The 12,274-nt window shown below is 46.6% G+C and overlaps 1 protein-coding gene across 3 annotated transcripts in view; it reads right to left on the bottom strand.

The window, feature by feature from the left end:
• Positions 1-11,966, bottom strand: part of ELMO1 (engulfment and cell motility 1) — a 597,137-nt gene extending 585,171 nt beyond the window's left edge. The window contains exon 1 of one of the 3 annotated variants that reach the window (XM_011972891.1): positions 11,219-11,966. The gene's annotated coding sequence lies outside the window, so the exon portion shown is untranslated. The remainder of the gene's footprint in view (positions 1-11,218) is intronic. The other 2 variants (XM_011972881.1, XM_011972876.1) reach the window with 2 other exon arrangements.
• Between the last annotated feature and the right edge of the window lie 308 nt (positions 11,967-12,274).

The raw sequence follows: 12,274 nt of genomic DNA, 5'->3' as shown, positions 1-12,274 counted from the left end.
GCAGCTTGATCATCTGGCTCAGATTAAAGAAGAAAATGTAACACTTTACAACCACCCATCTGCCAATGAACATTTCAGCAGTCCCCTACTTGGTGGAAGGTTCCTAATGATTCAAAAAGGGACATTTCCAAAACACTATTGGACCCATTGACCCTCTTTTACATGTAACATAATCATATGAAACCCAGTTCAACTGAATGAAAGTCCTGCCAATTGCTCCTTCACTGTTACTCCAGTGACATGGGGTTTCTCCCAGGGCCCCTGTGCACACTTGGACAAATGCAAACAGCCCCAAAAGCTGGAATCAAGAAAAGGGAAAGAGCTCCAGTGCAGCCATCTCCATTCTCTCCCCTCAAAGTAAAAAAAAAATTAATAATACAATAAAACAGTAAAATCTCAGGTTAGCTCAAATTGAACTGGACATATATCTATTTAGAAGAGCTTTCGCTTGAGAACCCTAAATTGCTAACTTGAGTCATTACATCAGTTATTTTAATTCACAGTCAATCATAACTCATCCCAATCTGTATTTTAACAGTTGGTACTTCTCCTGTACTGGTTTAAGTTTCATTTTTATTTAACAAATAGTAATCATTCATATGTATGAGGTACGATTGGATGTATTGATACACGCATACCTAAGGAATGATCAAATCAGGCAAATTAACATATCTATCACTTCAAATATTTAGCATTCCTTTGTGGTGGGAACATTTAAAATCCCCTCTTTTAGCTGTTTTGAAATATACAATATATAATTATTAACTATTGCCACCATGTTGTGTAATAAAATCATCAGAACTTATTCCTCCTGTCTAACTGAAACTGTCTATCTGGCTTTGACCAACATCTCTTCTTTCCCTGCCAACCCCAACTTTCTTCTTGTTTTCTTGAAGAAAAGACATATTAAGCAAACTAATTCTAGTCAAGACTTTAGGAGGAGTTACCTAGGTCACTTGAAGAAAATTAAACACAAAATGCATGTTTTTATATGATTTTAGCAAGATAGTTTAATAAAGAACCTGACTAGAAACTACTGAATCAGTAATAATAACCTCAATAATAATAGCAAACCCAACCCAAAGCTTTTAGGGTACGCTACTTTACAATCATGATTGCATTTAATCATCTCAGCTACTCGAAGAGGTAGGGACTTACATTACCTATATTTGAAAGATGTGAAAACGAGGCCAAGGAAGGTCACTAACTTACCTGAAGTCACCCAGCTGTGTACTCAACAGGAGATCTGAACCCTCCATTAACAAGTGTGTGCTTATGTCGCTTTACACCACAAAGACTCCTTTTCCTTTTTCCCAAATCCAATCAGTTAGCAAATCATTTAATTTTGTCATCAGTATCTACAGGCAAACACGGTGCGTGCAGGCCTGCCCATCTTTCCCTCTGCTCAGACTCTGGCTGGCACCCGCTGAGGGGCTCAGGCTGGAAGGTGGGGGCTGGGCAACCTGTCTCCAAGTTTCATTGGCACAGCAAGCACACTGCTTTGTTTATTTATTCATCTGACCAAGACCGTGTATTTACTTAGGCAGGCCTAGCAGGAGCTCCCATCTTTCCCCTGCCCCTCCCTCCAGCTGTATCATCTAATCTATCCTCCAGGTTGCTCTCACTGGAATCCCACTGCATCTTTTCCTTGCCTAAAACCCTTTGGCTTTCATTTCTGCTCAATCCAAATGCCCAGCTCCTGGGATTGCTGATGTAAAGCCCCTCCAGACTGTCCTCCACCACCCTGATTGCTATATTCCCTGGACGTATCATATTCTTTCTTTTAATACTCAGCTTTCCAGATCTTTCTCAAAAGTCACTTCATTTGTGAACACCTACCTCTGTGATCTGCAATCACGGTAAACATAGCTTTAGCATACTGTTATGACCGTCTCTTAACAGATCTGCCTCTGTTACAGCCCTCCCTACCCCTTCTCCACATATGGAGTGCCCAGGCAACAGCATACAAATTGCAAGCAAAATGGCTGTTGAATGACTGAATGACTGAATGAAGCATTATGATCAGGGCTATAAGCCCAGCAATAGTTTGGCTTGAAAATATTTATATACGTTTCAAGGATAAGCCCAACATCTGTTTTTAAAATATATTACAATTAAAAAATAAAGCTTTACTGTGCTTCTCTCATATAAACCCAAGCAAATGTTTCTCAAAAACCTTCAGCTGGAGAATGGACAGTAATTGAGAAAGTAGTTCTAATGAGTCAAAGTCGCTTCCTGGCAGTGCAGTAAGCCTAGAGATGATGGAAACATATTCATTCCTTGACAAAATGCTTAATTTCATGTGATTTGTGCTGACTTACTATAAAAGTGACAGCACTGGAGAAAACAGGATTTAGCAGCTGATATAATTGTTTCTTTGCTTCTAAAGGCCTTTCATTATTAGGAGAGCTGCATGGGTGTATGTGTGGCGTGTGTGTGTGTCTTTCTCTCTCACACACACATATGTACAGCACATTTATTATTTAATATATCAAATAATCAGTCCCATTCCCCCAAACCAAAATTTTTGAGTAGTGGTCACTTCCCAGAGTGGTCCACAATTGGAATAAGTGAGGCACAGGTCCACTATAAAGAAATCTAGGGGGCAGGCACAGTGGCTCACGTCTGTAATCACAACACTTTGGGAGGCCAAGGCAGGCCAATCACAAGGTCAGGAGTTTGAGACCAGCCTGGCCAATATAGTGAAACGCCGTCTCTACCAAAAATACAGAAATTAGCCGGGCGTGGTGGCAGGCACCTGTAGTCCTAGCTACTCAGGAGGCTGAGGCAGGAGAATCACTTGAACCCAGGAGGTAGAGGTTACAGTGAGCCGAGACCATGCCACTGCACTCCAGCCTAGACAACAGAGGGAGACTCTATCTCAAAAAAAAAAAAAAAAAAGAGGCTGGGCGCAGCAGCTCACGCCTGTAATCCCAGCACTTTGGGAGGGAGAGGCGGGCGGATCACGAGGTCAGGAGTTCGAGACCAGACTGACCAACATGGTGAAACCCTGTCTCTATTAAAAATACAAAAATTAGCCAGGCATGGTGGTGGGCACCTGCAATCCCAGCTACTCAGGAGGCTGAGGCAGGAGAATCGCTTGAACTCAGGAGGCAGAGGTTGCAGAAAGCTAAGATCACGCCACTGCACTCCAGCCTAGGCGACAGAGCGAGACTCTATCTCAAAAAAAAATCTAGGAATCTGTGGGGTGGGGCGAGTTGGGGGGTGGACAGGAGTCAAGTAAAAACCAGCCTGACTGAGTGTTATTGGAATTCACTCCTCACTTGACCAAAAATGAGCAATCTGACCAAACTCCTCCACTAGCTCTACCTCCCAAGCCACATGCTTTCTGAGGGCCAAGGGTAAAGTCAGCTGTGGTTATGCATTTGGGCTAAAGAGGCCAAAAACAGAAAAAAAAATTATTTTGAAATGGATTACTCTTCAAAATTAAGGGTAATTGTGTGTAGCAGCCTGGAAAATACAGCTCATCTAGCTCTGCCACTGAACCCCACAGCACAAAACTCTGGTGCTCTAAGTGCAATTCTGAACTGAAAAAAAAAAAAAAAAAAAAAAACACAAAAAAAAGGCACAAAGGGCGGAAGGAAGGGTGGAGGGTTGCTATAGGGCTGGTGACTTGTAAGACGGCAGCTGCCTTGGGGAGTGATAGCTAGTCTATAACCCAGCAATATTTCTATGGCACTTAAGCCACTCGATGGTATTCTGGACTACGATAGCAGCCAAGCAGAGAAGGTAAATAAAAGGCTGACAGATAATTGCATAAGAAAATTAACGTGGCAAGATTAGGACAGAAATCTAATGGACAAAGTGGGAAAGGACTTCGCATAAAGCAGTACCTTGAAGGCTTCTCCCTGACCTGCTGCAATGTCCTGGTCACACTAATGGAATATCAATATCTGTTACTATCCAACTAGTCAAGGTGGATTTGACAAGCAAAAGAGGAGGCACTGAACTCACTTAACTCATTCCCACACAGACATTTCCTTTGTCTTGTGACAAAGGCCTCTGAACAAGCCAAGCTGAGCTTTGCTACCCACCTTCCTCATTTCATTTATCTTATTGCCATTATGTAAAGTCAAGGCAGTAACCAGTGGTCAGAATTCAAAATCTTGTTAAGAAACTGAGACAAAAACTCACTAGTTACAGTGTTTTTCAGTCACAGGCACTAGGAAGAAACATACATGCAAACGAAACTTGAAAAACATTTGCATTAGAGAAACAATTGCAATATAGGAGGGAAGAGAGCTAGAAAGGAAACTTGGAGAGCTGGAGGAAAGAAATGAACACAAAGAGTGAGCCCTCTCATTTGTTAATACACCACCTTAGACTCTAAGGAATAACCAGTAAGTAGAAAAGCAGGGCACTTATAAGTGCTGTTGAAAGTCTGGACTATCTGATAACACACAACTGGTCTCACTAACTCAGGAAGACAAAGCAGCGGTTCTCAGCCTGGGGACAGGAGAGTTGATAGGACAATCTGCAATACCTGGAGACATCTGGGGTTGTCACAAATGAGTAATGCTACTAGCATTAGTGAACAGCAACCAGGGAAGACAGTAAACATTCGACAGTACACAGGACAGCCCTTACAACAAGGGATCATCCAGCCCGCAATGTCAACAGCACTGAGGCTGACACTGCCTGAAATAATGGGTTAGTAAAATGGCCAACAGCCTACAAGTAGAAAAAGAACTGTACAAGTAGCCGCAGCCTCGCCCAAAGGAGAAACCATCCCAGTCAAAGGACTCCAGTCTCTGGTTTCCTTAGTTAGTATGAATCCATCAACAAGAGAATTAGCAAAAGTTATGATAAGCTAGAAAACACTGTCAAGTATATTTCTCTTCCAATTGGTTCCTTCCCAGGTGGTTCCATGCTTTTGCCTTCACCATGACTCATCCAGAGAGGAATAATGTTGGCTGAAGAATAGATGCCCATTCTTCTTGGCAAATACTGTTCTCATTTTTTATTAATAAATTGCATTCTGGCTCATACGCTTCAATATCATGAAGTCGGTTGATGGGCATACTGTCCCTGAGAGAAGAATCCATTGACTCTCAAAATTAAGGTCAACTTTAGAATGAGATACCCAAAGAGAGGGATTGACTCTGAAGAACTAGGACTCAGTGGCAGCAGAGACATCCCTGGATACCATGGCAACCCAGGGCACATCCGTGTGCAGGATATACAGGAGTGAAGAGCCTCTCGGGATGCCGCTGAAGCATAGCTCCACATGGGATCCTGGCCTCAGAGGCTGGCAAGTCCAGGGAACCAACAAAAGAAGGAACTAACCAGCGCAGACATCACGGTGCAACAGAAAGAAACAACACAGTAAAATGAGTCAGAAAAACTGGGTTTAAGGCTCAGATGCACTCTCTCAGTATCCTTGTGACATTTCATTCTTCCAAGCCACATCTGTAAAATGGGATAACAATACTATTCTGATTGTTCCCCATCATTTCCAAAACAGCATCCCCAGAGGAAGGGTATGTCAGGGCACAGAGAAGCATGTCGCATTGATCCTGTGACTCCAACTCCACCAAGAGAATGCTTTATAGGGCTTACCTGATTATCATTCCCTTAAACCACCATTCCTTATGCAGAGTACAACCCACTGAACACATCGCAGTCCTATAGTCTAGCAAGTTGTGCCTTTCCAGTGTTTTCTACTGATGAAAGTTTTGTTTCCTACCTTAACTGTTAGAACTAAAGCAGTCAAAACTGTAGCCTCAATTCCTAAAATTGAAGTTCCAATAATAAATCTGTTCAGATTCTGGAAATCAGTGTTTGTGGGGGCCTGGAACACTGAGAATCATCTCCTTCTATTTATACATGTGACTAATTTCTCGACTCAGCACTATGCCAGTTTGTTACTGTAGTTAATTCTGTTTGATGAGCTAGCATTTCTTCTCCTACACATAGTCCTATCTGACACTTAACTGTTCATCCCACCTCAGGCCAGTGACCAAATTCTGCTCATACCATACCTGCACTTATATTGCAACAGGTTAGAAAACATAGCACTAACACACAAGTAGTTAATGTAATCAGGAATCCCGATATGGCTTTGCAGGCTTTAGTTCTGGCTAATATGGATAAGTTCCAATTGTTAACACTCAGACAACCCAAATTATCCAGGGAACTGAGCATTGCAACTAGTGTGTGCACTGTACATACAGGCTGGCTTTCCCGAACCTAAAAACGCTGTGCTGGCATACTGGAAGGCTTTCATGGCCACACACATGGTCCTGAGAGCCACACCCTGTGGAATGACTGTCCTTCATGATCCTTTTATTGTGGGCAGTGAAGAAGTTCTCAGACTTTTTTTATTTTTAAGAGATGGGGTTACCCACCTCTTAACTCTTTGTCACCCAACCTGGAGCACTGTGGTGCGATCACAGCTCACTGCAGCCTCAGACTCCTGGACTCAAGCCACTCTCTTGCCTCAGCCTATCAAGTAGCTGGGACTACAGGTGCATGCCATCGTACCCAGCTAATTTTTTAACTTTCTGAGAGATGTGGTCTTGCTATGTTGCCCAGGCTGAGTTGTCAGCCTTTGACTTTCTTCTTTCAACAGCCAATCCAAGCCCAGGTCAGCTAAAATGCTTCATCTAATCATGCATCCCAGCAGTGTGGCTGCCACCAGAAGAGATTACAACTGTCTTCGTAATTAGAATCATTCATATGGGGAACACTAAATGTAAAATGTGAAAGAAGTTGAGCAGAGTAAATTTCCAAAGACCTCAAAAGTTCTAAACTAAAACTTGGTGAGAAAAGGGGATATCCTGTCGATTTTATTCTAAGCAAGGTTAAAGAGTTATTGCAAAGGGAGCTACTGCCTCTCTGCATCACAAAAGTGAAAAGCATGTCACTTGAGTTTCTAGTTCCTCCAAGATGGCAGCATCAGGTTCTAGCACACTGGCAAGTTCTACAAATAGTAGCATTTTTAAAAGTTAAGTCAACAGCTGACAGAACTGCATCTGGTTCAACATTTGGAAATAGCATCTCTTGCAGGGGGATTAAACCAACAGTATTTTGTTAATAGGAGATCGCTAAGTATTTCTTAAAAGGATAGCCCTCTAGAACATCTTCATCAGAATCCCTGGCGAGTTAGTTAAAGATGCAGTTTTCCCCAGAATTATTGAAACAGACTTTAAAAATCGTTACCCACATTGAGCAATACTTTGACATGAAGACTGGGTGTCTGTTTTATGAAATTCTGTTTTCCACACCACTTTTCTCTTTCATGTTTTAAACTGCTGGTCTTGGCCTACTAAAGTGATACCATGACCCACTCATGGGTTACAACCCTAAGCTTAAAAAATACTTCTCTGTTTGATTAGAAGGAACCAGAACTAGAGTTGCACAATTAGTAGCAAACACTCCAGGCTTTGTGATGCAGAGAAGGTTTATTAATCCACCACATTTTCCAAATTCAGTAGAATGTCTTATAAACCAAATTATCTACTTGGATGGTTTCAGGCACCAAAAAGCATTTACCAGCTTGAGCTACAAACCTTAATGGTATCCACTGTCTTAGATCTAGAAGGGAAATGTTACCTCCATAGGAACGATCACCTTTAACCCTTGAGCATTAGGCAAGATGATGAAGTAAGCAAAGTGTGTGATCAGGTGAGCTCCTTGCCTCACCCCCAGCCACATCCTCTGGCAAAGACTTCAAAGCCCTTTCCCCACCCTCCCCACCCACTCACACCAAACACCCAAAGGGGGTAAATTACTTTGAAACACTCAAGTATTACCTTCTTTTCAATACAGTAATTTAGTAAATGTTCAAGACTTAGCTGCACCTGCAGAAGACCTTCATGTTTTCTCACTTTCATTTTTCTTCTCCTAGGCATTTCTCATCTCCCCTGCATCTGCCACACAGTCTCCCTTACAGCCTCCTGTCTTCACTTCCATATCCTAGGAGAGCAGAATGGGATACAGTAGATGCCTCTGACTTCAATCCCCTTACAATAATGCCCTTCTTCCTAGGCGAAAGCAACACAGACTTCTTTAAAAGACCTTCTCCAAGGAGAGTGATGAAACACCAGATCTGGAATGGTTATGTGGGTTTTTTTTGTTTTGTTTGTTTTTGTTTTTGTGTGGTTTTTTTTTTTTTTTTGAGACAGAGTCTTGCTCTGTCGCCCAGGCTGGAGTGCAGTGGCAAGATCTAGGCTCACTGCAAGCTCCGCCTCCAGGGTTCACACCATTCTCCTGCCTCAGCCTCCCGAGTAGCTGGGACTACAGGCACCCAACACCAGGCCCGGCTAATTTTTTGTATTTTGCTTAGTAGAGACGGGGTTTCACCGTGTTAGCCAGGATGGTCTCAATCTCAATCCACCCGCCTCGGCCTCCCAAAGTGCTGGGATTACAGGCGTGAGCCACCACGCCCAGCTGGTTATGTGTTATTAAGTGCACTGGTTGTGTAATCTCTCAAGGAATCACCCCTCTGTTCCTTTCTTCAGGCTGAAAAGGGGAGGAGTCTACTCGAGGCAGAACAGGGTCTAAAAGAAGAGTGGCTTGGCATGGGGGAAAGGACGGGGGAGAAAACAAAAGCCCATTACCTGGGCTTCTCACTTGCACTAATGCTGCAACATTTTCCTGGTATATTTCCCTGGTGGATCTCTCCCAATATAGCCACCTCTCCTTTAGTCAGTCTACAAACACTTATTGAGCACTGAAGTCATGCTAAGAATCCATCTAAGTTCTGGAGCTGTAAACAAGACAAGGTAATCACTACCCTCATTGAACTTCTGCTCTAACAGGGAGAGAGACAATACTCAAATACACAAATGACTGTATAATGCCAGGGAGTAAAAGGTACTAAGACAAAAAACTGAGTAACATAAGAGGCCCAGGGAATGTCTGGCTGCTATTTTATATGGGGTAGCCAGGGAAGGCCCCCTATAAGCTGACAGCTGGGCAAACACCTGAAGGAAGCAGCGGAAGTCAGTCATCTGGACATGTGGGAGAAAAGCTCCTCCTGTAATTTCATGGGCAAAGGCCCTAGGGAGAGAACTCAGTGAAAAAGAAGAATGTGAGACGGTGAGGGTGCCTGCAGTTACCAAGGACAGTAAGCATGGCCATCACTAGAACTGCCCATCTTCTTGCCCAATGACTGCTCCAGGCCCTGAGTTTCCCCAGACTCCCATCCGGGTCTGCCTCCCAGCCTGCCCCTCCCTGATACCTACCATACTTCTTGTTCTCCAGTTCAGTACCCTCCTGACACAACCCCTCCCCAAGAGTCACAGCAGTCCAGGTCATTTCCTCACAATTTACCAACCTAATAAAAACAAACAAAACAGAGTAGAAAAAAGGCAGCATCCACATTTAACCACAGCCTTCCAGAGATAGGAAATGTACAACAGTAAAGAGTAAAGCTTCAAAAGGTCAGCTATAAGAAAAATTAAAAGTATGCGATGTGTCTGCAGGGGATCTGGCCTCCTAACTTGCCATTATTTTCCCCCAGATCTATAAATCGGGGGACAATAATCCTTGAAACAACCTTGGAAAGTAGGCATGGAGGTGAGATAATGTGAGAACCCAGAGGAGAACCTGAGAACCCAGAGATAATATGGGGCCAGAGGAGACAACTATAACAGCTGCTGCCAGTCTTTGCAATCTCAAAGTGATTCTGAGAAGGATTATATCCCTCTATGTCCCAAAGTTGGTCGCAGGGTTTTGGTATGTAAATACAGGTCATTAATTACCTTTATAGAAGCAAAAAAGAAACACTCAGATATTCTTCCATAGCCTCATCCCCAAGTCACGGGCCGCGCCCAACAGGGAGCCTCCGCCTCTGGAGGCCCCATCCCCTGCCTTAGGTTATCTAAAATCTTAACCATAACGAATTAGGCCCGAATCATTCACGGCCAGCGCAGTTGGGAAGCCCATGATCCAGCGCGAGGGGCATCCCAAATACGTTCACTGGGTCTCGGGGGCCGTCCAGGGGCTCTCAGAGCTGGGTCACTACCTGGGACTAAGCCTGAGTCTGGTCCTTTAGGTCAAGGCAGGTCCTGTCCTGCCTCCAACTTCAAATCGCGCCCTAGGCTGGAGAGGGTCACTGGGCGGGTAGTTCCTGGCTGTGCGGTAACACTTACACACACACACCGACAACACCCCCCCTACACCGACAACACCCACCCCCCCCACACACACACTTACACACACCGATGACACACCACACACACATACATACGCGCGCACACACACGCGCGCGCGCACTCACATACATACACACACACACACACACACACACACACACACACACGCCACCTCGCGCGCGCTCGCGGCACAGCACCGACTTCCCAATCCCAAACACACGCGCGCACCCCCGGGACAGCTGAGTTCTGTATTTCCTCTTCCTCAAAGAGACTCCGGCGATCGCGGTTGCCACTCTCCGCTCCGATTCCCGGGCCCCCGGCATGCCGCCGCCCCCTTCTCTGAAGGCGCGCCCGGTGCATCCCCTCTCCGAAGCTGAGATTTCCACGAAGCTCCACAAAGCCCCCCGCCGCCTCTCCCGGTCTCGGCGGAGACCCCGGTGTGTCCCTGGGAGGAGAGTATTTACAACCAGAGCCTCCGGGGCTCCCGGCTGCCCAGACCGCCCTCTCCGGCCCTCCTGGCCCCGATCCCTCTGGCCCATCACCGCCTCCTCCCACGAGCGCACTCGCCGGGGGATTCCCTCCCATCCCTGAGTGCAGGAGAAGACGCAGAGTCCGAGCCGCCAGCCGCTTCTCTGGCTCTATAGGAATCTTGTCTCCAAGGTCCCAGCCCCACATCCCCCTTCCCCAACAACCTCGCGCCAGCGTCGCAACCCTCCGGCGCCCCCCTCCCGCAGACCCTGGTCGAAACGTCTCGGCGGGCTCCCGGGCCCCGGGCCACGGGCCCTGCGCTTCATCCCTGGGCGCCGCACCTCCAGCGCCCCCTCCCTCCGCTCCCACTCCCACTCCCGCCATCCCCCGAGCTCAGACTTCCCCAATTGCAGAGCGCCCCGACGCGCCCACAGCTTTCACCCTGCCGAGCGCGGCGGCCACCCCCGCCCGAGCCGCGGCGCCCCCAGGGAGGAAACAAAAGTGTCTCCGCGATTCCCGGAGTCCCCCGGAGCAGGACGGCTCCTCCCGGCCTCAGTCCCGGCCCCCTCCCCTGCCGCGCCGAGGTCAGGAAGTCGGGGCGCGGCGCCAGCCCAGGAAACTTTACGAACCTGCTTGGGGTCGCAGGACAGCAGCGGCAAGGGTTCCCGGCGATCAGAGCTGCGGCGACCTGCCACCATTGAAGGGGAACTGGAGGCTCTGTCGCCCAGCATGGGGCCGCGGCGGCGTGGGTGGCTCTACCTCTATCCTGTGCCCATCCTCGCCCGCTCCCGCTCGCCCCAGCACACGCACTTACACTCTGGGTCGGCCGGCTGCTGCACCGCCGGCTGCCGCTGCTCTCACTTCCTCTTCCTTCCTCCTGCTGGCCAGAGACACATTTTGCATCTGCAAGGCATCCGGAGATCAGCCGCGAACTCTCCTCCCGAGCGGACGCTGCGGAGTTGCAGCCGCCGCCCCTGGCACCTGCGCCAGGACACTCGTGGTCTGCGCGTTCGCCTTGCGCCCGCACCCTGGTCCCTGCCCACTGCACTTTGCCTAGGGGAATGCCCACGACTTTTTGAAGTCCCCCTACTTATAAAGACAGAAATGTCAAACACCATGCATGCCTCAAATCTGCTATAAATAATATGTGTGCAGAGCATGACTTCGATGAGCTCACACACGGCGTTTGGAGGCACTAATTAACTCCGTCACCCTCATAGCGCCACCTCCGGGAGACCAAAAGCGAGTAGAATCTTTTCACATCTTTTTTTCATTTTTGGCAACCGGTTCCGGATATTAAGGGGAAACTTCGGTGGGCTGTTTGAACGCTACTTTAAGACGTGTTTGTTTTGACGCTGTGCCTCTACCCTTGGACAGAGTGGCAAAAATAACAAAACATTTCCTCCCTCTCAGTCGACACCTATGTATTTACTAACCCTGCAATTGAAGCTACAAGATGTATTTCTAACCAATTAAGCCAGGGACATCCTAATTTTGCATAACTTTGCATAAGGCAAGACGTTCTACCCCTAATTTGGTATTTAGAATAAATTACTTAATTCATGCAACCTACTTAAATCATTTTCAAAACAGAAATCAAAAACGTTAACTCCCAGCCTAGCTGGCAGGAGGGAAGAGGGTTGCAGGCGAAACACCTGTCCTCCCCCAATTCAGCAATACCTACA

This window comes from Mandrillus leucophaeus, unplaced genomic scaffold, assembly GCF_000951045.1.
Source record: "Mandrillus leucophaeus isolate KB7577 unplaced genomic scaffold, Mleu.le_1.0 Scaffold100, whole genome shotgun sequence".
In the NCBI taxonomy this organism is placed as follows: domain Eukaryota; kingdom Metazoa; phylum Chordata; class Mammalia; order Primates; family Cercopithecidae; genus Mandrillus; species Mandrillus leucophaeus.
This window is presented reverse-complemented; position numbering and strand designations above follow the sequence as displayed.